At 44.0% G+C, this 20,925-nt stretch overlaps 1 long non-coding RNA gene across 2 annotated transcripts; it reads right to left on the bottom strand.

Moving 5' to 3' along the window:
- Window positions 1–2,126: 2,126 nt before the first annotated feature.
- LOC138838782 (uncharacterized) lies at window positions 2,127–20,432 on the bottom strand. 2 transcript variants are annotated; one of them, XR_011375751.1, is made up of 4 exons: window positions 20,270–20,432; window positions 9,455–9,628; window positions 3,395–3,644; window positions 2,127–2,632 (listed from the first exon to the last, which is right to left on the bottom strand). It is a non-coding gene; the product is annotated as an uncharacterized lncRNA (long non-coding RNA). The 2 variants fall into 2 exon arrangements; XR_011375750.1 differs by lacking the exon at window positions 2,127–2,632 and having other exon boundaries at window positions 3,020–3,644.
- Window positions 20,433–20,925: the final 493 nt, after the last annotated feature.

Below are 20,925 nucleotides of genomic sequence, written 5' to 3'. Positions count from 1 at the left end.
CATCCCCCCTTCTCCCTCCCATTTCCCAGCCCACTGCTCCTCTGCCTTCCTCCCTCTTACCTGGCCCACGGGGACCTGAAGAATTCCAGTTTCTCAGCAGGGGGCTCTGCAGTCCTACAGTCCACACACTGCCCCCTCTCTGTTTCTCTCCACTCACCCTCCCTTCTCCCTACCATTGTCCACTTATTCTCCATACAACTATATACCCAGCAAAGAACTTCCTCATTGTCACCATTTGATTCAGGCCTTGCTGTCATTATAGCCACCTCCGGGGGGGGGGGGGGAGGTAGCTTGAGATCCTACAATCTGAAAGTTGAAAGGGTAGAGGACTCCCCCTGCTATCCAATAGGGCATTGTTCCCTCACTACCACCAATCTAGGGTCAAGTGGTCTGAGAGTGACGATATAGCCGTCACCAAAGAGCTCTATAAAAATGGAGGTGATCTCCTCTGATGTTTTTTTCTTTTTTCTTTTTTTTACCAGCTCCCCCCCCCCCATCCCAGGCTTATTACGACCCCCTCTTAATTTCTGCAAGTTAAGACTTGGTCTCATCATGAAAGGATGCTCCCTGCCAAGAAATACTGCCCTCACCTCTCCTTGGGTTCTCCCAAGAAGAAAGGACACGCGGCAGGAAATGAGATTTTTCTCAACTTTGTTTACTGTCTCATTATTCAATAGACAAGCAGGGTGAAGTGGACCACTAAGGAACAGGAGTCATTAGAGAGTCTAGCAACACAAACAATATTTCAGCAGCACGGAGAAAGTCCTGCTAGGCTGCAGGCATGTTCTAGCTCATGGGTATATGAGGCTGCATAATAAACTTGGCCCCTTTCATGGATGCTTATAGCCTAGTGGGTGAAGGCACACATAAATAGGAATTATATGTAGCAGGCAGCATGCTTTCTTAGCCATCAGAACAAATGGCTTTGTTTTATTCCCCTTTTTAGGAAATGTCGCCCTGGCCTTTGCCTTTGTTGCTCATTAGCCCTTTCTTGAAAGTCGCTACTTACTTGGCTTCTGATTTCATTTTCTCAGAGGTCAGCTTTACCCTCAGTCTCCTTCCTTACATCTTCTTCCTCTGCCTGCTCCCTTAACATTGGAATTCCCTAAAGAATTTATTTCAATCCTTTTTGCCACTCAATCTGAATCTTGCATTCTCCTTGGAAAACATCACTTGTGCCTAAGTCTAGACCTCATCTAAAGATTGATAGCTCCAAAATCCATCTCTCTACCCAGGCTTTTCTTGAAGGACACCTCCCAGAACATACATTTGTTGAAAATGGAGTCCTTTAAAATATGATGTACAAGTAGTACTCTAAGAACATTAAAAAATATTCATTCATTCCATCCTCCTGATATCATAACAGCCCTATGAGTTGGTGTTATTGTTTTCCCTGTCTTAAAAATGGGTAACTCAGGCATAGAGAGGTTAAGGACTTGTCCAAGATAATACTACGTGTCCAAGATAATACTACTGGAGCTGAGTTCCAAACATGTGTGGCTTGGCTCTAGAGGGCACCAGGCCGTGCAATCCCTTCACCCCCTACATAGTATACGCACAGACATATATGGCGAACACGAACTTGGGTAGCTTGTCCTCGCGTCTGTTCCTCTCCTATTTGTGCAACTCAGCTTCTGTTAATGGTATCATCATATACTCATCCCAATGAGAAACTTAACTGCCTAGAACGGCAAAAATACTCACTGAAGGTTTTGGAATTGCATTGAACTGTTCTAAGTTGGATTGAATTGAAGCGTGAAAGGCGCTCAGGATAAGAATGCTCATTGGAGAACTGGGAAATGTTTTCAAGAAGAGATAACACCGGAGCTGAGCTGGACATAGCACATTACATAGAATGTTACATGTCAGCACTATGAAGGGTTAAGAAACCAGGCTGTTCCCTACTGTCATTTTACAAATGGAGGATCATAGGTAGATAAAAAGGACACTATGATGCAAACAAGGCCATAGTCTAGTGAGAAAGGAATTCTAAGTCCTCATGACTCAAAACATGTTCCATAGACTGGCAGAACCCAAAGTATGTATACTCTTTACCTGTAAGTTTGGTCTCAGGTCCTCTGTTGGCTATGTCTACTAAGATGATCTGCCTCTGGCACATTAGAAGTGGTAAATATCAGTCTGTATCTACATTGACCATGGAATCCACATTATTTAGTCATATCTCATAGAATCCTAGATTTCACTTGTTCTGTAATCCCTCAACGTTTGGGAAAATGTACGTCTTTTCTGGCTTGGACCCTGCTCAGATAACCCCACAGAAATTAAGAAGCATAAATATGATTGAATACATGCATATCTCTAATGAGTAGAGACCTCATTCTCAAACGCTCAAAAGTAACTCTGCTACAGTGTCAGAAACTATCCAGCAGTTGGTTTTGATGAAAAGTGGGCAGAAGGAAAAGGGGATGGTTCAGTCTATACAGCTAATCCAACCCAAACTCTAGATGATGAAGACATTAAGACTATTACAAGTTCATCTGGTAGCAAGTTGGTCATGTAAAAGGCGGTGTTATAACACACTTGCTTGGTTAATAAGGTTGCAGGTCATCCTTGATAAAGTCCTGAAGTCTGTAACTGTAAGATGATCCAGTCTTCTACATGTTAATGGAACCTGGATAGAAATGTAAGAGGAGAACAGTTCAACTAAAACTCAAAGGCAAAGGAAGCTTAGGTTAGCAATGAAGGTGGAGATTGTTGGGGTGCATGGGATGCTAGAACCAACAAAGGAAGGAAGGTAGAGACAAGAGCAGCAATTAGAAGAAAAGATAACAGCATAGGCTACATATAAATAGGAAAGAAACAGTTAAAATAAAACACTTCAGCCTCGGCTGCTGTGGCTGAGGGCCATTTGGTGGTTGGACACAGGATGCAGTCCTAGAAGAAAGAACTGCTAGTGGGAAGGGGAAGTGGTCCAGGCAGCTCACCACCCAAGTGACTCTTTTCCTGCCTAAAGCATGCAAGATGATAAAACTCCTTTTACAGCAGCTGAGAAAGATAGTTTTTTTTAGAGGCATTTTATTACAGAGGCATTCATAGAGCAGGTTTACATTGGAAGAGAAATCCAACCTCCTGAAATTCCTGCATTTGCATGAATATGTGTGGTAGCAAGAGGAGAAGAAATAGCTAAAGTAGAAGGAACACAGGGAGACATCTGTATACTCTAGAGTGAACAGCTGGGCTACACTTCTGTATGTGGCCCAACAGTTCCATTGCACACAAGTCATAGGTCCAAGTCACACTGGCAGGAGCTGTGGAAAGGCTCATGTGGCCATTGCTGACCCCAACAGGATAAATAAAAGAGGTGCAGATAGCATCAGGACCAACTGTCTAGGGCCATCTTGGATAGGACTAAACCACAGTTCTACTTGCATACCAGATATAGAAGTTAACTGTAAGTTAAAAGTCTTGAACAGATGTTCTTTGTTATGGTCCTTGTAGAGTTTAGTCAGGAACCCAGGTATTAGCCAGCAGGTGACTATCATTTCACAGAGTAATCAAGGATGTGGCATCCTAGAGATCGATGGTGGTTATGGGACTTGTCCCTTTCCTTTTCTTCTCAACTCCAGCCTCCTTTCTCCCTCTATCTTTTTGTCTTTTTCTTTGCCTTCTTCTGACTCACCAAGCTATAAAACAGAAAACAGTTTATGTTTTATTATTTATTACAGAGAATTTTATGTTTCCTGGTCTTGGTTTAGAAAATGCGAAGTGAAATGACTTTATTTATTTATGCATTTAAATAGACTAAATTAACTTGATTTTTGTGTTTTATGTGCTTACCCACACAGCCTTTGCCCTGGAACTTTCAGTACCAAAATGGCATCGGCCCTGGTTGATAACACAGTGTTTGTAAAGGCTGTTTACAGGGAAGGAGTATTGCCGATGCCTTCTGAGCTTGCCTGGTAACCCCAGCCTTTCAGAGGTAACAGGAAGCCTCTAATCTGACACAATAGACTGGGGATAGAGCCAGGACATAAAGACAGACAAGTCGTGTAGTGATTCATCTGTGTCCACTGATTCTGGGGATATCTCTGTTTGAAGGTCACAGAATTTCTACTTGCTCACCTCTTAAATCATCTGCTTCTATCTGCAGGTGGTGACAGAGACTCCAAAAAACTAAAATAGTCATCTTTCAAGGTTAACAAGGAGCTACTTAGAAGCCCCAGCATGATTGTCAATAGCCAATCAAAAGGAACTGTCAGCTACTCCCCCAGGAAAGGCTTCAGTTAATGAAGAGCACAGGGCTGAGGGGTGGCTGCATACAGAGAGAACCAGCTGTTTGGTGTCCTATGTTGGTGAACCCAAAGCTGGAGGCAAAAGGGGCAGGGATGTTACCATTCCCCCAAGCAGAACAGACCAGAATGATCCCAGTGGGATATCCACAACCAGGAAAAATTTCTACAATCAGGGGCTAGTTCCGTGAAACCCATTGTCCTCTCCCTATGAGAGGGGCTAGCAATTAAATTTCTCCTGAGGTCTTTTTCTCCCCTAGTGATCTTTTCCTTGCAAGACTTTTATTCCCCCTCAGATTCTGCAAGGTTGATGTAAAATGAATACTGTAATTCTACATTGGGATTCGATTTATACAGTACCCTTCACTGAACATGAGCCTCAGTTTCCTTCCTTGTAAAATGAGGGAGCAGACAATCACACAGGCACACAAAGTAGCATAATTCTGAGTCCCACTGGGCTAACTACTCTCAGGATTTTTAACAGGGGAGCTACTGAAGCTAATGAAAAAGATTTTCCTTCAGATTCCTCCATAATCTTCTCTCTTCCATTGCAATGTAAGAAGAGACTATGAGTTCCTATTTGGACCTGATGATATAATTTTAGGTGAACAGCAGAGAATACAGAGCCTCCCAGCCCCTTGAGTCCTGAAGCCGGGTTTTCCATCTAGGAAGGACCCAGACAGGAAGGAGAGAGATAGAGACAGGACTGCAAATGAGCTCACATCAACCCCGGACAAATTACCTCCCAGACGCGATGGACTGGGAACCCACAGTCTGCAATCTGGGAGGAAAAAAAAAACCTGAGAACGAAGAGATGCCACATGACTTAAGATAAGCATGTTTGTCCCACATTTTAGAGATAAGTAAAAAAGCTAATTCTGGAAACTATTAACTGGAGGGTTTCATATGACACCCATAAAACTCTAAATTGTGCTTCTAAGAGGAAAACTGGCATGGGAAGATTGTGGTTCAAGGCTAGTCCAGTAAGAAAAGCTATCAAAACCCTATCTCAACGAACAAGCTGACAAATCCCTGTAATCCCAGCTACATGGGAGATGAAAGCAGGACACTCAAAGTCCAAGTTCCCTGAGCACAAGCACGAGACCCTACCTGAAAACAAACTAAAGCCAAAAGGATTGGGACCAATGACTCAGTTTTATAGGACTTGCCTACCTAGCTTGAAGCCCTGAGTTCAAACCCAGTAACTGTCAAAAGGAAAATTAGGAGAATTTGTTAGGAAAATAGAAATCATCAGAAGCTGGCCTGGATTCACGTAGCACAACTTCATTCCAAGGACAGCACTGATATAATGTTATATTCAGAGAGAAATGCAAAACATTTTGAAAGTGCCTTTTAATACAGATTTTATTTATTTCATTACCTCGACTAGAATTTAAGCTTATATTATAAAGGCAGAAATTTGGGGAAAGGAGGCATTCTTTACTGCTATACCAGAACATTCAACCCTTAGAAGCATTAAAAACTGAATAAATTGTTTTTAAAAATAAATCAATATATGTGTGTCTACAATAAAAGACTGGAAGGAGACATGGTAAATATTAATTGAGACCTCTGAGTGGTTGACTGTTGGGTGGCTTTAATTTTCTCCTGCTTTTTTGGTGATACTGGAGATTGAACTTAGGGCCTTATCCTTGATAGGCTACCATTCTACTACTTGAGCTATACCACCAGCTCTACCTTTTGTTAGCTATTTTGGAGACAGAACCTAGCAAACTTTTCTACCCTTGTTGTCCTTGAACCATGCTTCTCCGGAGTAGCTAGGATCCTAGACATAAGCCACCAGTTCCCAGGATTAATTTTCTTCTTAACCAGGGATTTCCCCCCTCCCCTTGTATCTCCCACATTATCTATAGTAAGCATAGCAAGGCAAGTTAATTTCCTTTTGTAAGAAAGTTTTTTTTTCTATTTTCCTGAAATAGTTGTACAAATGAGTTGCCATTCAACAGAGCAGTTTATGCTCACATGCATCTTCATCAGTGTCACCCCTTTCAACACTCACACCCCTCCCCTACAACCCAATTCCTCTTAATTTGGTAGGCTATGAACTGAATTTTTGGCTGCACTCCTCCCCCCACCTTCTTTTCTTTGGAAGTAAAACTACACTGGTAGGCCAGGGAAACACTTCCATGAAGTGTTTTCCAAAACCTTTTGTGTTACCCTTTGATTGGGATGAGGGGTTATGAGCTCAGCTCAGTGGATTTTAATCGGTACTCAACCCAAATAGTACTGATTAAAGGATCAATACCAATGCCAAGGGAAGTGACTAGTGCTGTGACACAGAGATCTGTCTCATTCAGCAATTCTTCAGAGGCATGGGTGAAGAAGACAATGAAGGCCTATTGACTTAAGCTGTAGCTTGAATAAGTATAACACACAGCTGGGAAACCTGGCTAATACATTGGCAGGCAGGATTCAGATCAAAAAGATCTCAGCAGCCTTTAATGAGGGTCCAAAATCAATAACATTAAACTTGATAGGTCTTATATTCAGGTTCCAAAAATGTCAACAGTCCAAGTTCCAAAAGGAAAAGATCTGCTTATAGATAGTTGTATGGAAAAAAGATCCAAGCAATTTAGCTGGCCTAAAACTCCCAGTGAGTCAATGGAGTATGTGGCTATTGAGCTAGTTCATATAACTTTGGGTCACATTAAAAGCGTTCTCATATCCAGAATTCAGGTTGGTTCCAGATTCTGAATACTAGCATATTAAAGAATTCTCCAAAGACCTTGGCTAACAAAACCTATGTATTTTAACCCAAGTCTTCCTAAGTTATTTGACTAAGACATGATTTGGAGTTTTTGTTTTGTTTTGCTTTTGTGTTACATCTGTTAACAGAATGCACTTGGGAAAATGCTGATCTACCGTAAGTACCCTAGCTATAAAGAATACCTCAGCAAATAGTACAGAGCATAGTACAGAACAGGTATTTAGTACATGTTGAATGAATGAATGAATGAATGAAAAGTTCCAAAATACTATAATATGGTAAGCAGCCCCAATCACATCACCCAATTTACACATTTACAAAGAGAAGCTAAGAAAATAATAAATTTGAAATCTTGGTATAAAGCATGCTTTGCCTGGAAAAAGAAGAGTTGATCAGAACAAAGCCCTGGTCATCAGGGCCTTGGGTTAGACTGCGACTGGCTGGAATCTAGAAATGAAGCAGACTCGCCAGGAAAGAATAAGATACTACAAAGAATGGGCAAAGTGCCAAGGCCAAGCACAGGTAGAGAATGATCACTTCAGAGCTCTGAAGTCCTAGAGCACCCACAGGGATAACAAATTCCCTGAGAGATCATCTGTCCAGAGGACTTCCGACCCTGCTTGCACATATGAACTCCTTGCATAGTTGTAAAGAAATTCCAGCCTCTGAGTTCCTTTCTGGATCAAAACCATCAGAATTGTTGGCAGTATGACCCCTAGCAGGGCTAGGACTAGGACAAAGCAAGCCTGGTATCTAGGGCACAAAATTCAATGCAAGAAGGTAAGTCATTCTCAAGATCCTCCAAGTGCAAGCTGGCCCCTTGGTGGGATGTCAACTGACCCAGAGCATGCCAGATGCTTTTCATTACTCACGCTGGCCCAGGCTCCTGTGTGGGTCTTGTGCAAGGTTTTCCCCAAGTGATTCCAAAATGGTCCACCAAGACACTGAACTCCATTCAATCTGCAGGCTGGGAAACGGGGGAATCTAAGGTCATGCAGCAGTGAATCCTAGGCAGGGCCAGAGAGGGAGATCAGTAGAGTCTGACAACAGGCAAAGGGCCAAGGAGAAGGCAGGCAGAAGTACTTGGCATCAAATACCGGGAACTCATCTATCGGAACACAGGTCTGGCTCTGCTCTGAGGAGGCCATGTGAGGTAGACGAGGCCTCAGTTCAAGATTCTGGATCCCAAGCCAGGGAGTGCAGGGAAAAAAGTGAGATATTTGACAATAAGTATGGTCCCAGAAAAGGAACTGGACTAACTCGGTCATCACGAACAGGAATGGCTCGAGATGGGGCCGTGGGGCTGTGAGAAAGATGCAGAGCTGGCTGTGTTTGACCACCACTCAGGGGCCCTCTGTCCTCTTTCTCGGGGTTTCAGAGCCTGAACCAAGCCAGATGAGCAGGCAGAATAGGGCTCCACAGCCTTGGAACACAGAGTACTGGCTCATGGGGAAGGCCGATGGGCACTGTCAAGCAGGCTGGTGTAAATCATACAGAAAAGAATCAAAGAGGGTTTGAAAGGCAAGACTCAACATTGCCCCAGTAGTAGTCATTTCTACCACTGGCGCCAGTAATGGAGCCAGGCAGAGCTTGTCACCTAACTGGAAGAAAGGAACGTGGAGGAAGGTTATCTTCATGACAGGAGAGACCACTGAGTATCCACTGAAATGATTGTTTCTGCCCTTCAACTCAGAGTCTAAATCCATTCTTTTCTCCCCTCTTCTCACCTTCCTTACCTGAAAGAGGTGTGCTCACTTTCATCAAAATGTCATGTCTAGGTATATGCGATGATAAGGATGATCACAAGAACATTTGCATATAATTCGATTGTGAAAGACTGCGGTTTGAACAAACTATGCAGTCTATTTACAGGTAATTTTCAGGTTAAAATTACATCACTCCTTTCCTTGGAGTTATCACATCCTTTGATTTCTCTCTCCTGTTTCTCCTCCTGCACCTATTTACATTGACCCAGATCAAATCTAATCAAATCAGCTAGCATTTGTGGAGTGCTCACTGTGAGCCAGCCACTGAGCTAGATGCAGACCCATCCCTTGGAAACCTGTGCCAGAGAGGAGGCTGAACCCATGGAGCCATGGAGTCAGGGGCGGAGGAGGATAAGGAATGATGCTCAGACCAAGCCCACCAATGGCCCTGATTTCCATTCACTTAGACTCAATAATGGAGTGTCGAGATGCAGAACCCTCAGGTACATTCCTCCCAAACCCAAGTCCATAAATCAAGACAGGGGAATGTCCTGGAGATCTTAGTATATTTCCACATGGTTTCCATGACATGGTACCAATGAAAGATGCTCAGGCCATGGGTGCCTGCTGTTGTTTGCTAGGTGGCCAGGGTATTGAATCCAGAAGAAAAATATAGAGGAGCCCTTGCATGCCTCAGGAATCTCTGCTCCTGCTGTTTCCCTGGGCCTGAAACTCCCTGACTCCCCTTCCCAACCCCCACCATCCCTTACCTTGTTCCCAAAGGATGACTTCCTCCAGAAAGCATTCCCAGATTCCCCAGAGGAAGTGAGTCGACTTTCCATAGCATCTTCATGCTTCCTTGTATAACATTTGCCCCCAACTGCAAACTGTTTGGTATCATGATCTTCTCTCCAGCAGGTAAACTGAGGCACCAGAGCTAGAGGCTTACCAGGAACAAATAGGAAAACCAAATCAGAAAGGCAAATCCTAGTGATAGAACAAGTAAAGAGAAGCAAGAGCTATTACTGGTCAGGGCTGTTAGGACAAGGCTTGGACTTAAGTAATATTTCTTTGAGGAAAAGATTGGCGTTTCCCTTTCCGGGCATGGTGCTCCCTGCCCCTTAATGGAGTCGGTCTCCCACAGCAAACTTTTGCTTCCAGTACAAGCAGGATAACCTTCTCATGGCAGAAGTAACTGTCCAATATGAATTAAGTTGCATGCATGGGCTTATGGGACAAGTTTGGTCCTCAGACTACAAGGATTTGAGATCCCTACTTAGCCAAGCTGCCAGGTATCACTTATAGCTACCCTGGGCTTCTGGGAAAGGTTGTTTGGGTTATTTCTCCAGCTAACAAGGTCTTCATCAACTCCCTCTGCCTATCAGATGCTCTGAGTCTTCTTGATGCTCGGAGACTTCCAGAAGGGACTTATAAGATGGAAGAAGGATAGTGAGTCCCAAGGGAAGACAGCGTACCATCTTAGAATGTGGCTGGGTAGGGGAAGCTTAACTGCATGCAGCTGGAAAGAGCTGTGGTTCTGAGATCTGGAATTAGACTCATCTACTTAGAGGGAACTAGTACCAAGGAAAGAAGGGAGTGATAGATCCAGGGGAAGGAATGCAAAACTCGACAGAGAGACAAGGAGTGAGGGCAAGGAGTTCCTTTTAGGAGATGTTAGGGACTGTCTGCAATGTGGACAGCCACAGCGACATGCATAAGAAGTGAGTCAAATAAATAAAAGTGAAACTCAGAATGCCCAGCAGGCTGGAAACTACTCTTGAAGATGTCTACTTTTTAAGTAGCAAGGTGAGAGATCAAGATAGAATCCCCAAGGAAACTGAAGGCAGGCCAGATCACATGTTTAAGGAAGGACTGTCCTCAAATTCTGAGGGCCTAAATACAAGGAAAATAATGGAGGGAAGGACTTAGGAACAGAAGTATATGCCAGACTATCCACTTGTCAGAACTAGTCACAAGATGAGGGACGGCAAGGAAGCAGTTAGGGTGAGAAGACCCAGTCAACACGGTTGGACTGCAGTAGCTTAAATTCTTCCTGCTTGAAGTCAGGACTGATCCTACAGCCAGGGGCAGAGCTGAGTCTGCAGATCTGGCAGCCAAGTAGATTCAGCTCAGGAGGAGAGGGTGCAAAGCCTGGGAACCAGGTAAAGTCTGACAGATGGAACACAAATGATGCCCGGTTCTGCTCCAGCTGTTTTTGATGGCCTGACTCCTTACTCAGAGGTTCAGGAAGGATGAGGAATGGGCAGAGCAGCTGCTTCTTGCTAGAAAGAGGTGGGAAGGGATGTGTGACTGTAGATGTACAGGGCACATTCAGTGTCCTAAGAGGGTAAGGGAGGGGAACCTACCAACTGAGAGGACACCCTTGATTCCAGCTAAGAAGAGGGAGGGTCTTAAGTCTTCCATTTGCAATAAGAATATGGCCTCATCAAGAAGACTGAGAAAGCGTTTCTCACTGTATGAGACTGTTTGGTATACAGTCTGGTTTTCTCCTGTGTATTTGTTTAGCTTCTCTCTTCCTTGTTAGAAAAGGGAAGGGTTCTTCCTGTTTTGGTCACCTCCTTGTTCTTAGGTCCATAACAGGACCTGAAAAGTATTTGTTGAATGAATGAATGCAGGAAGGAAGGAAAGAATGGAAGCAAGGGAGGGAAGGAGGAGGAGAGGGGGGAGGAGGGAAGGGGAGGATGGGAGGGAGGGAGCCTATAGCTCTTCAGTTAGCACTCAGACTGCTCCTCAAGATTCACAAAAGATGACCTTTCCCCACAGTTTCTAAGGGGCAGCTGGACACCAAGCAGCCTAACAAGTCATCTAGTGCTGATCTGTGTGACCATCCATCGCTCCACTCATTGAGCAAGGACAACAAAGCCCGTTGGGTCAGGATCCTGCATCTTTGTGTCCTCAGACTGCGCCTCACTCTCTGGTTTCTCTTTGGCCTGTCCAGGTGTGTTTGTGAGACTGTGGAGCAGCACCTAGGGGAAGGATTGGCTTCTCATGGGTCCTTGTAGCCAGGTTCTAGCGCTTAGATTCTTACAAGATGGATCCAGGAGCAATGATCATGCCAGACAGCTCTGGGCTGGGGGAAGTTACCACTTTCTCAGTGAAATGTTTAGAGAAAAGCATCACCAGGACAAAAAGTCTTTACAACAACAAATCAGAAAATCAGAGTTAGTGATGGCAATTCATTGTTTTCTCTTGTGGCATAAATGACGAATGGGAAGAACAGTGCGTAATGATAGCAGATGCTTTTACTTTAAGAACACGGCCCTAGTTGTGCTTCCCCACATTCATAAACACCTGTTCTAGTCTCAGGTCTGTACCAGCTACTAAAGTATAATAACATACCCAGAAGACCAAAACTTGGGGACAGTTGGGCCCTAAGAATTCAAGTGTTAAGATTAAACAGTCCTATGGAAACCCAGACACCAAGTTGGGAGATGGAGCATGGGCAAGAAAGACTTCCTAGGAGAAATGAAACCAAGGGGGAGAACTGAATAACAGAAAGATTCCCCAAGCAAAGAACAGAGCAAATTCCACAGAGAAAAACAACAGAGTTCTCCACACCTAGAGCTAAAAGAAGGCGTAATGCCAACCAGCACAGTAGTGCATGCCTGTGATCCCAGCGTCATGCAGGAGGCTGAAACAGGGGGATTGTGGTCTACATAAAGACCTTGTCTCAAAGAAAAGGACACTGCATGACCACAGCCTGATTGGGAGATGGAGGAAAACATGAGAAATGAGAGGGAACCAGGTACCAGATTATAAAGGACCTTGAAAATGAGCTTGATAAATCTGTATCAATCACTTAGGAAAAACAACAACGGTGTGGAAATAGGAAAAGACAGCTAGGACCAGTTGAAGGGTTTTAAGAAGGGGAATGTTTCCTAGAATAGTATCTTTGCCTGGGGACTCTCCTTAGAGAACCATCCTGGTGATGTGTGGGGAGAAGCTGTCTTTCCACTTTCACCAAGGTGTCCGTAAATCTTTCTGTTTGCCAGCGTCTGCATTCCCTGGCACAGCGCCTGGCACATAATAGATATCCAACACCCAGATGTTAGCCCTTTTGGCAGGAATGCAGTAGGATTTAGATGGCAGAAAGGACATGTTCCCTGGGGCCCTCTCCTTACCTCAGAGAGATCCTGCTCATAGGAGACTCAAGGGCAATGAAAGCCAAAGGGCTTCCTAGCCTTTGGCATAGACTGTCTACCCTCAAGAAGCCTGTTTCTTTTCCTCCTAGGCAGACAGTGGCCTTCTCCAGCCTCTCCAACAGTGAAGAGCCTGTGGCTCACTTCCAAAGACTGAAGCCCAGGCGAGGTTCTCCACTTCCAGGCCCTGCCCATCTAATCTAGAATGCTATTATTTCCTTTTCCTTCTTTCCTGGGAATATGGAACAGGCTGGAGGACTAGAGGAGGGCAGGTCCCAAGGGGAAGGAAGAAGCTTTAGTCCCTGATTAGGCCCATGTATCTAGTGTGTAAGGACCTAGCTTATGTTAGGCCCCAGGGATTTGAAGGTCTTGTTTATCATGTCTACTTAGCTTGCTTAGCTCTAACCTTCACTAAATCCATTCCAAAAGCTTTGGAACAGAACCTTCTTGACACCAAGCTGAGTCTTGGGTCAATGTAACAAGGCAGAAAAAATACCCATCCCTCTTTATGTACTAAGTTCTCCTACTGGAGTACAGGCTCTGAGCTCTTTTAGAACATTTTAGAGTAATTATTCTGGTGCCTCATTTATGGAATTAAAATCTCACTAGGTATGATGTTACACACCTGTAATTCCAGCTATTTGGAAGCATAGATAGGAGGAGCAAGTTCATGGCCAAACTGGGCAGAATGTTAACATAACACTATCTAAAGAAAAAGAAAATAAAAAGCTGAGTATAATGGAATTGGTCTATAATCCTAGCTACTCAGAGGCGGAGTTGAGAGACTCACCCTACCTAAATTTTTTTTTTAAAAAAGGTATATGGTTCAAGTGGTAGAATGCTTAAGTAAGAGGCCCTGAGTTCAAATCCCAGTACTGATCACCCTCCCCCAATAAAACCCTCTCAAACTAAAATAAACAACGGTCACAATCAGTTAATTTTATTCCTGCTATATCTACATGTTGACACATTTATGTTGAAGTAAACACGAAGTTATAAAAATCTGCTAGAGAGAAAATAACACAGACAGAATCCATATTCTGTAAGTTCTTTGTTGTGTGGGAAAACTTTGCCAGTTACTACTAAAATGAGGGGTTATTTTCTTGTTGAAAAAAAAATTCATGGTCTATAAAACTCCTCCCAGTGCCTCATGGCTCAGAGAGCACAGTGAGATCAAAAAAAAAAAAAAAAAAACAGCTATGGTGTATAAAAATATAATGTTCTTGGAACTATAGGTAATTTCTAGAAAATTCATCGAAGGACTACACAAATGGTTCAGTATTACATGGGCTTGCATAGTAGCTATTATAAACAGCAGTAGCTAGAGCTACCAAAATACAGCTAATGGAGAATCTGCACTTAGAGGGAAAACTTTAAGAAATTGCTGCCAGAGAGAGAATTTTTTACAATTAGTCTAAGTGGAGGCAACCATTCAAACGTAAGTGTTCTGTCTATAGCGGTAGGGAGTAGAGTAAAAGATACAGAACCAGGAAGATGAAGGAAGAATTCAAACAGAAACAAGACTTGCTCGGCTGGAATTTTTAAATTCCATGCTGAGGGGGGGAAGTAGAATTAGAATCACATTAAAGATGGTGGAGCTCTTGATGTATATCTACAATTAACTCCATCAAGTATCTCTGTCTTCTTTCTTTCCCCAACCAACCCAGATCCCCTTTCTGCCTTCCCCATCCATCCTCTTCTTCACAAGTTCTTCCTTCTTCTTGTCTAGAGACTGTAAGGAAATGCCCACCTTGCAGGCCTAATCTCTGGCCTTAATGGCAGCACCTGAGCAGTAGGTGAGGCACCGCCCACTTCCGGCCCCCAACTCTATAAAAGGGGCCTCCAAGGAGGCGCCATTTCCCCGTTTCCTCATGAGAGCTTGTCTTTGTCAGCTCTGCTGGCAATAAATCTTCTACTAGACTTCTGTCCCCTGTGATTTTTTTGGGTTACTTTGGGGTTACTTTCTGCCTAGGTTACATTTTTTTCCTTCAGAGACTCCAGTTAGAAGAAGCCTGGACAACCAGTCCATAACACATTGAATATGTCTTTCACCTTCTTGTCCTGACTGAGTGGGATCACCTTTGTGCCAGGAAGGACCATGACTCTCTGCAGCAAAAGACAACGCTCCACAGCCAAGTGATGTAGTAAACACCTATAATCCCAGCCACTCCAGAAGTGGAGGGAGGAAGATCAAAGTCTGAGGCCAGCAAAAGGTATAAGACCTTATGTGGAAAAAAAAAAACAAAACTAAAAAGTGAAAGGAAGGGCTGGAGGGGTGGCTTAGTGGTAAAGGGATTGCCTAGGAAGCATGAGACCCTACATTCAATCCCCAGTATTGAAACAGTAAGAAAAACAAAAAGACAGTACCCACAATGGCTCTCTTCCCTGATTAGGCCTTAGCCATTTCAATGAGAACACTTCACATCAGAGGGTATTCACACCAGTATGAAGACCAGCATCTCAGTTTGACCCTGAACCCTGATCAAAAGCTGAGGGGATGGGAGAGGTGGAGGTAGGGAGGGAGAGAACTGAGGGAAGGAGTCCCTTGTCCTTTGGAGAAGCAATAGCTAAGATCCAACCCCTTTCTAGGTTAGGGATACAGAGGAAGCTCTTTCTTCACAATCAACTGAAGAATTGGTTTTCAACACTATCCCAGGACTTCAAAGCATCCCTTTAGCTAATTATCATAGAAATGTGTATTAATTGGGAGGCTGCAATAACCTCTTAATACTTGCTCTATTACCAACTTGAAAAGCAATTCTGAAGAGAAAATCCAATTGCTTCCAAGGTGATTGGAGAGGGGATAGGAAGGGTAGCTAGGGCTCTTCCTGGCTCTTGAAGCATTAGCAAAGCAGAGATCAAGGTCCTCTCTTTCTTCTGAGTAGAAGCCATGATCAGACTACTAATATGAAAGATTGTTCTTGTCATCTTCTCTTCTCCAACCCCCTGTCCTACCCCCACCTTTCCAGCACCTCACGATCAAGTCTGCTAAGTAAAACAAGCCAGACACTAAAGGGCAAATATTGTATGACTTCACTGACATAAAATAAAGTTAGAACAGACAAATATGTTGAGACAGAAAGTAGATGATAGAGGTTACCAGAAGTTTCGAGGAAGGAATTGTTACTGAGTTTTGATTTGAGGAATGTGTTTCAGAAATGGATGTGGCCATGACTAACAATATTGTGAATGTAATCAATGTAACTGAAGTATACACATAAAAATAATTAACATGGGTTTATTTTATTTATGTATACTTTTTCCTGTCCTGGAGCTTGAACTCTGGGCTTGGGCACTGTCCCTAAGCTTTTGTGCTCAAAGTTAGCACTCTACCACTTGAACCACAGGTCCACTTCCATCTTTTCTGTGGCTAATTGGAGATAAGAGTCTCATGAACTTTCCTGCTTAGGCTGGGTTTGAACTGCCATCTTCAGATCTCAACCTCCTGAGTAGTTAGGATTACAGGTGTGAGCCACCAGATCCCAGTGTAATGGCAATCTTTATGCTACCTATACCTTACTGAAATTTTTAAAAAATTGACTATCCTATATTACATCAAAATCATTGGCTCATGCCCTTTAAGTGGATTATGTACTATATGAATTACATATCAATAAAACTAGATTAAAAAAAAGATACTTGACCCCCTGGGTGTCCCTGTACTCCCAGCCATTTGGGAGGCCGAGGTAAGAATACTACTTGGCCCTAGGAATTTGAATCCAGCCTGGACACACAGTAAGATATGGAAAGAAAGAAAAGAAAAGAAGATAGGAAAGGAAAAGAAAGGAAGGAAAGAAAGAAAGAAGAAAGAAAAGAAAAGGAAAGAGCTACTCATACTTTTCATCTATAGATAGTTTCAAGCCTGATCCATCTTCTTCCTTATTTATGGAAAAACTTTTATTTGCCTGGCATTGAGACATGGCAGGAACTTAGCCATAGATAATTTAAATCTCTCTGCTTCGCCCATCTGCTGGTTGTAGTGTTGAGTACCCCATTATGTCATCACTCAGATTTACTTTCCTAAGATCACAAAACTATATGGTTGTGGCTTTATTTTTAAGGCTCAGCTCACTGGTATTTTCTTATTCTGGTATGGAGACCCTGACTTTCATCTCTACCCCAAGATCAGTTTGGCCAATCTCCCATTTATATTTTTATTTTTTTACTTTTTTGCGGAGGGAGCCTATGCATCTTGCTAGCAGGTCTCTTCCTAGCCACACAGGACAATGGCTCCGACCAAAATTCCATCCTACTGTCTGGGGCTCTGACACCTTGCAGGGAGACTACACCGATGCTCACTTTTCCTCTTCCTGAACTTCTAAATACTCCCTTCAGCCATTCTTGAAAATGTGTCCCCTTCCTCCTCACATGTTCCAAATAGGGAGTCCCTGGTGCCCCCTCATCTCTCTCACACTACGACTGGATAACTAACTGTGCCCACAGTATCTCAAGACACGCCCAATACAGTCACTGCTGTTTTGGAAACATAGACATTGTCCTTCCTGCTTACTTTAGGAGGATAGAGTGGCAGCTTTCAAGCTTCCATACCTGGTGAATCAATTGGGATAGAAAGAGTTTTGTTTTCTTAAGATCTGATTTCTTAGACCATACTCTAAAGATTCTGGCTTACGTGGACTGTGATAGTGTCCAGGTGTAGAAGTATTTTTATAAGTGTTTTAAAGTGTACCTGAGGGTAAGAGCTAAGCCCTAAGGGGATTAAAATGTTCTAGAAATAGATAGTGGTGATGGTTGTACAACATTATCAATGGTAAAAATAGCAAATCTTTGTGTTATCTATATTTTACCATGACTTTAAAAATTAATAACAATGTATTGTACTAAACGCCACTGGATTGTATGTATCCTTTAAAGGGATGAATTGCATGGGATGTGAAATTCTATATTAGTGTAGGAATAGACTTGTTTACTCCACAGCTATTTATTGAGTACTTACTACGAATCAGCTATTGAGTCTAAGATGCAATGAACCAATCAATAGTTTGCTGTTTTCCTGGAGTTTCCAGGGTCTGATTTGAAGCTGGTTTACTGTGCGCTAGCTGCTAACTTGTCTGAGTCCTGTGAGACAGAACACACTTACGGGCAATGAGTTCTGTGAAGTGGGTTTATTATTTACACATAGGCAGCACAGAATAATAGAAGCCTAGGATTCATTACTAGCTGGTTGCACAAGGCTCACAAAAGGCTGCCTGAGTTGGATAAAGTGCCATCTGTGTGTGACACTCCCTGGAAAGCAGCCCACCCAGGACTGCATACCCCAGGGGCTATATGACATACTGGGCTAAAGCACAGAAGGACATTCTGTTTCTTGGTGTGTGGTTAGGGGGCAGGGAGGGGGGCTGGAATTGAGCCCAAGTTGTTCTGGTCAGGCGCCTCCTCTCCCCTTCCCTCCCCACTTCAGGATGTTACATTCCCAACACATTACTGGGAGTTTACATTCCCAGTTATTCTTGAGAACCACAAGCAAAGGCAGAGATCCTGGTTGGTCTAAGATCACTAGAGAATTGTCTTGTAGTTGGTGCAGAGTAGGGGGAAAAATAAGCAAATAACCATGTAGCTAGAGAAAGAGCAACTATAAAATACATGAAAATCAGCCAGGCATTGGTGGCTCATGCCTACAATTCTAGCTGCCCAGGAGGCTGAGATTTGAGGATTGCAGTTTGAAGCCAGACTAGGCAGGAAAATCTGTGACTCGTGTGTGTGTGTGTGTGTGTGTGTGTGTGTGTGCGCACAAGCATGTGTGTGTGCAATGTGCAAAGATCATTGTTCCTAATATGTACTTGTGTCAGGAGCCACAGATTTAAGGTTTTGGAACACAGATTCCTGGCAGTTTTGGAATGAGGGCCAGTTTGGACCATAGAGTGAAGACCATGGTGTGCAATGTCAGGCAGGGAATAGAAAACTTTAGAGAAAATCTCTCTCTGTCTCTCTGTCTCTCTCTGAGTCTCTGTGTGTCTCTGTCTCTCTCTCTCTCTCTCTGTCAGTCGTGGGGTCTGGGCTTGGGTGCTGTCTCTGAGCTCTTCAGCTCACCACTTGAGCCAAAACATTCTGGTGGTTAATTGGAGATAAGAGTCTCGTGGACTTTCCTGCCCAGGCTGGCTTTGAACTGCGATCCTCAGATCTCAGCTTCCTGAGTAGTTAGAATTACAGGCATGACCTACCAGCACCCAGCTCTCCATCTCTTAGTGAACTTGAAGCCATTTGTGGAACTGGTGTGTGTGTGGGGGGGGGTGGCTGTAAGACTTAGCAACTGTGTTCCCACAGGGGAAAGAGATCCTCAGAACAGGGCTTTTAAAAGGAAACAGGATAAACAGGATTGATGGCAGTTGTGAAAAGCAGAGGGGGCATGGAAACTTTTGCTTCCTTCTTTCTACAATTGACATTCTCCTTTCTCTCATTTCAAGCTGTTAAGGAGGAAACTAATATGCGTTTCCCCAACTCATTCTCCCTGCCTTGAACTCAGCAGGACTTTGATTAGAGATCCCAGGAGAAACAGACTTCCTCAAGCCCCTGTGTGCAGCAGAGCTCATGCACTATCCTGAAATCTGAATACTTCCTATTTCTGGTAGAAAAAAATAAAATGGCGGGGGGGGGGGGAGCAGATATTCTAAATCAAGCATAGGGCTTTCAATGCTTTGAGAAAATCTCTGCCCCTCAGGTGGCTTATAATTCTCTTGGTGGAATTGGTCCATATTGGTCTGTATACAAACAATGCATAGTATATTTGCAGGGAAGGGAACAGAACGCCAAGAAGGGTACTGTTGTTACATTCTGCATTTTCAGGGAAGTTCTTTTTAAAGAAATGACACTCAAGAATTGAATGAACTAAAAGAACGGTTCCAAACTCCTAACAAATAGGAAATCTATTACAAAGACATGACTGCACCAGCCACTCAAATATATATATATATCTGTCCCCCTTCAACCAACTCCAATACATTCTCTCCCTAAGAAATGTTCATCCAGTAGTTCTTGGTTATAAGCCACTTGGATTTGGGATCTTGTTGCATTCACATTTCAACACAATCAATGTCTTCTTTAATAACTGTCCTGTGTAACCAGCCTTTTGCTGGTTTAAGCTTCCTCATAAAGCTGCAACCCTTCCAGGCCTAAGCCAGTTCTTAACTCAAATTCATAGAAAGAACTGGAAACTTCTTCCCGGGGGTTCAGTGGTATCCTCTGTCAGGTGTTACCCCTGGGCCAAGGCTGCTTTTCAAGTCAGCCACCCTGATGGTCCCTGAAAGTCTTAATGTCTGGATCTGGGAGAACAAAGAGGCATCTTGAAACAGCTGCCTTTTCCCACAGGCTGATGGGTAAGGCCACGATCTCTCCTGTTCTCCAGGGAAGTTCCTCCATGACTTGCCCTCGGCCTCCTGAGGGCACAGCACTGGGTCTTTGCCATCTTACCTAATCAGCCAAGGCCCTGTGGCTTGGATCAGGCCTGGGCGCGGCCGAGCTCGTCGGCGCCAGGCCCGCTCTCCACCGTTGGAGCCGCAGAACCACTTCCAGCTTTCCGGTGTTCGCGGGCGGTGAGAGCCTCCCAGGCTTTCGGACCTCGGGGGTCACTCGTGGTCACGTGACATGGGGGGTGAATCACGTGACGGGGGACCGCGTGACCCGGGGTGGGGTCATGTGACCGGTAGTCACAGCTGGCTTCAAACTCTGATTCTCAGATTTCAGCCTCCTGAGTAGGCAGGTGGCGGGAGGGGTGCACGGCGACCCCGAGGCCGTTCTCCTGCAGGACCGGTGGGCAGAGCACAGCCCGGGAAGATGACGTGGACAAATTGGATAAAATTCAGGAAAGAGCAACACACCAAAAAAAAAAAAAAGGATGATGAAGAGGCTGGAGGGATTGAATGATGAGGAGAGATTAAAAGGACTAAATATGGACAGGCTGGCTAAACGCCGGTTAAGCACCGATCGGACCTGTCTGCAGGTGTCTGCAGAGTCCAGGCAGGCCAGGGCGGCTGCAGAGCAGCTGTGGGGTCAGGCAAGGGGCCGGGAGGCGCACTGCGAGCAAACGAAGGAAGAAAAGCCGTCCGTGGCAAACTGCTGGGTGGAGA

Source organism: Dipodomys merriami, unplaced genomic scaffold, assembly GCF_024711535.1.
Source record: "Dipodomys merriami isolate MVZ:Mamm:240054 unplaced genomic scaffold, mDipMer1.0.p SCAF_29, whole genome shotgun sequence".
NCBI lineage: Eukaryota > Metazoa > Chordata > Mammalia > Rodentia > Heteromyidae > Dipodomys > Dipodomys merriami.
This window is presented reverse-complemented; position numbering and strand designations above follow the sequence as displayed.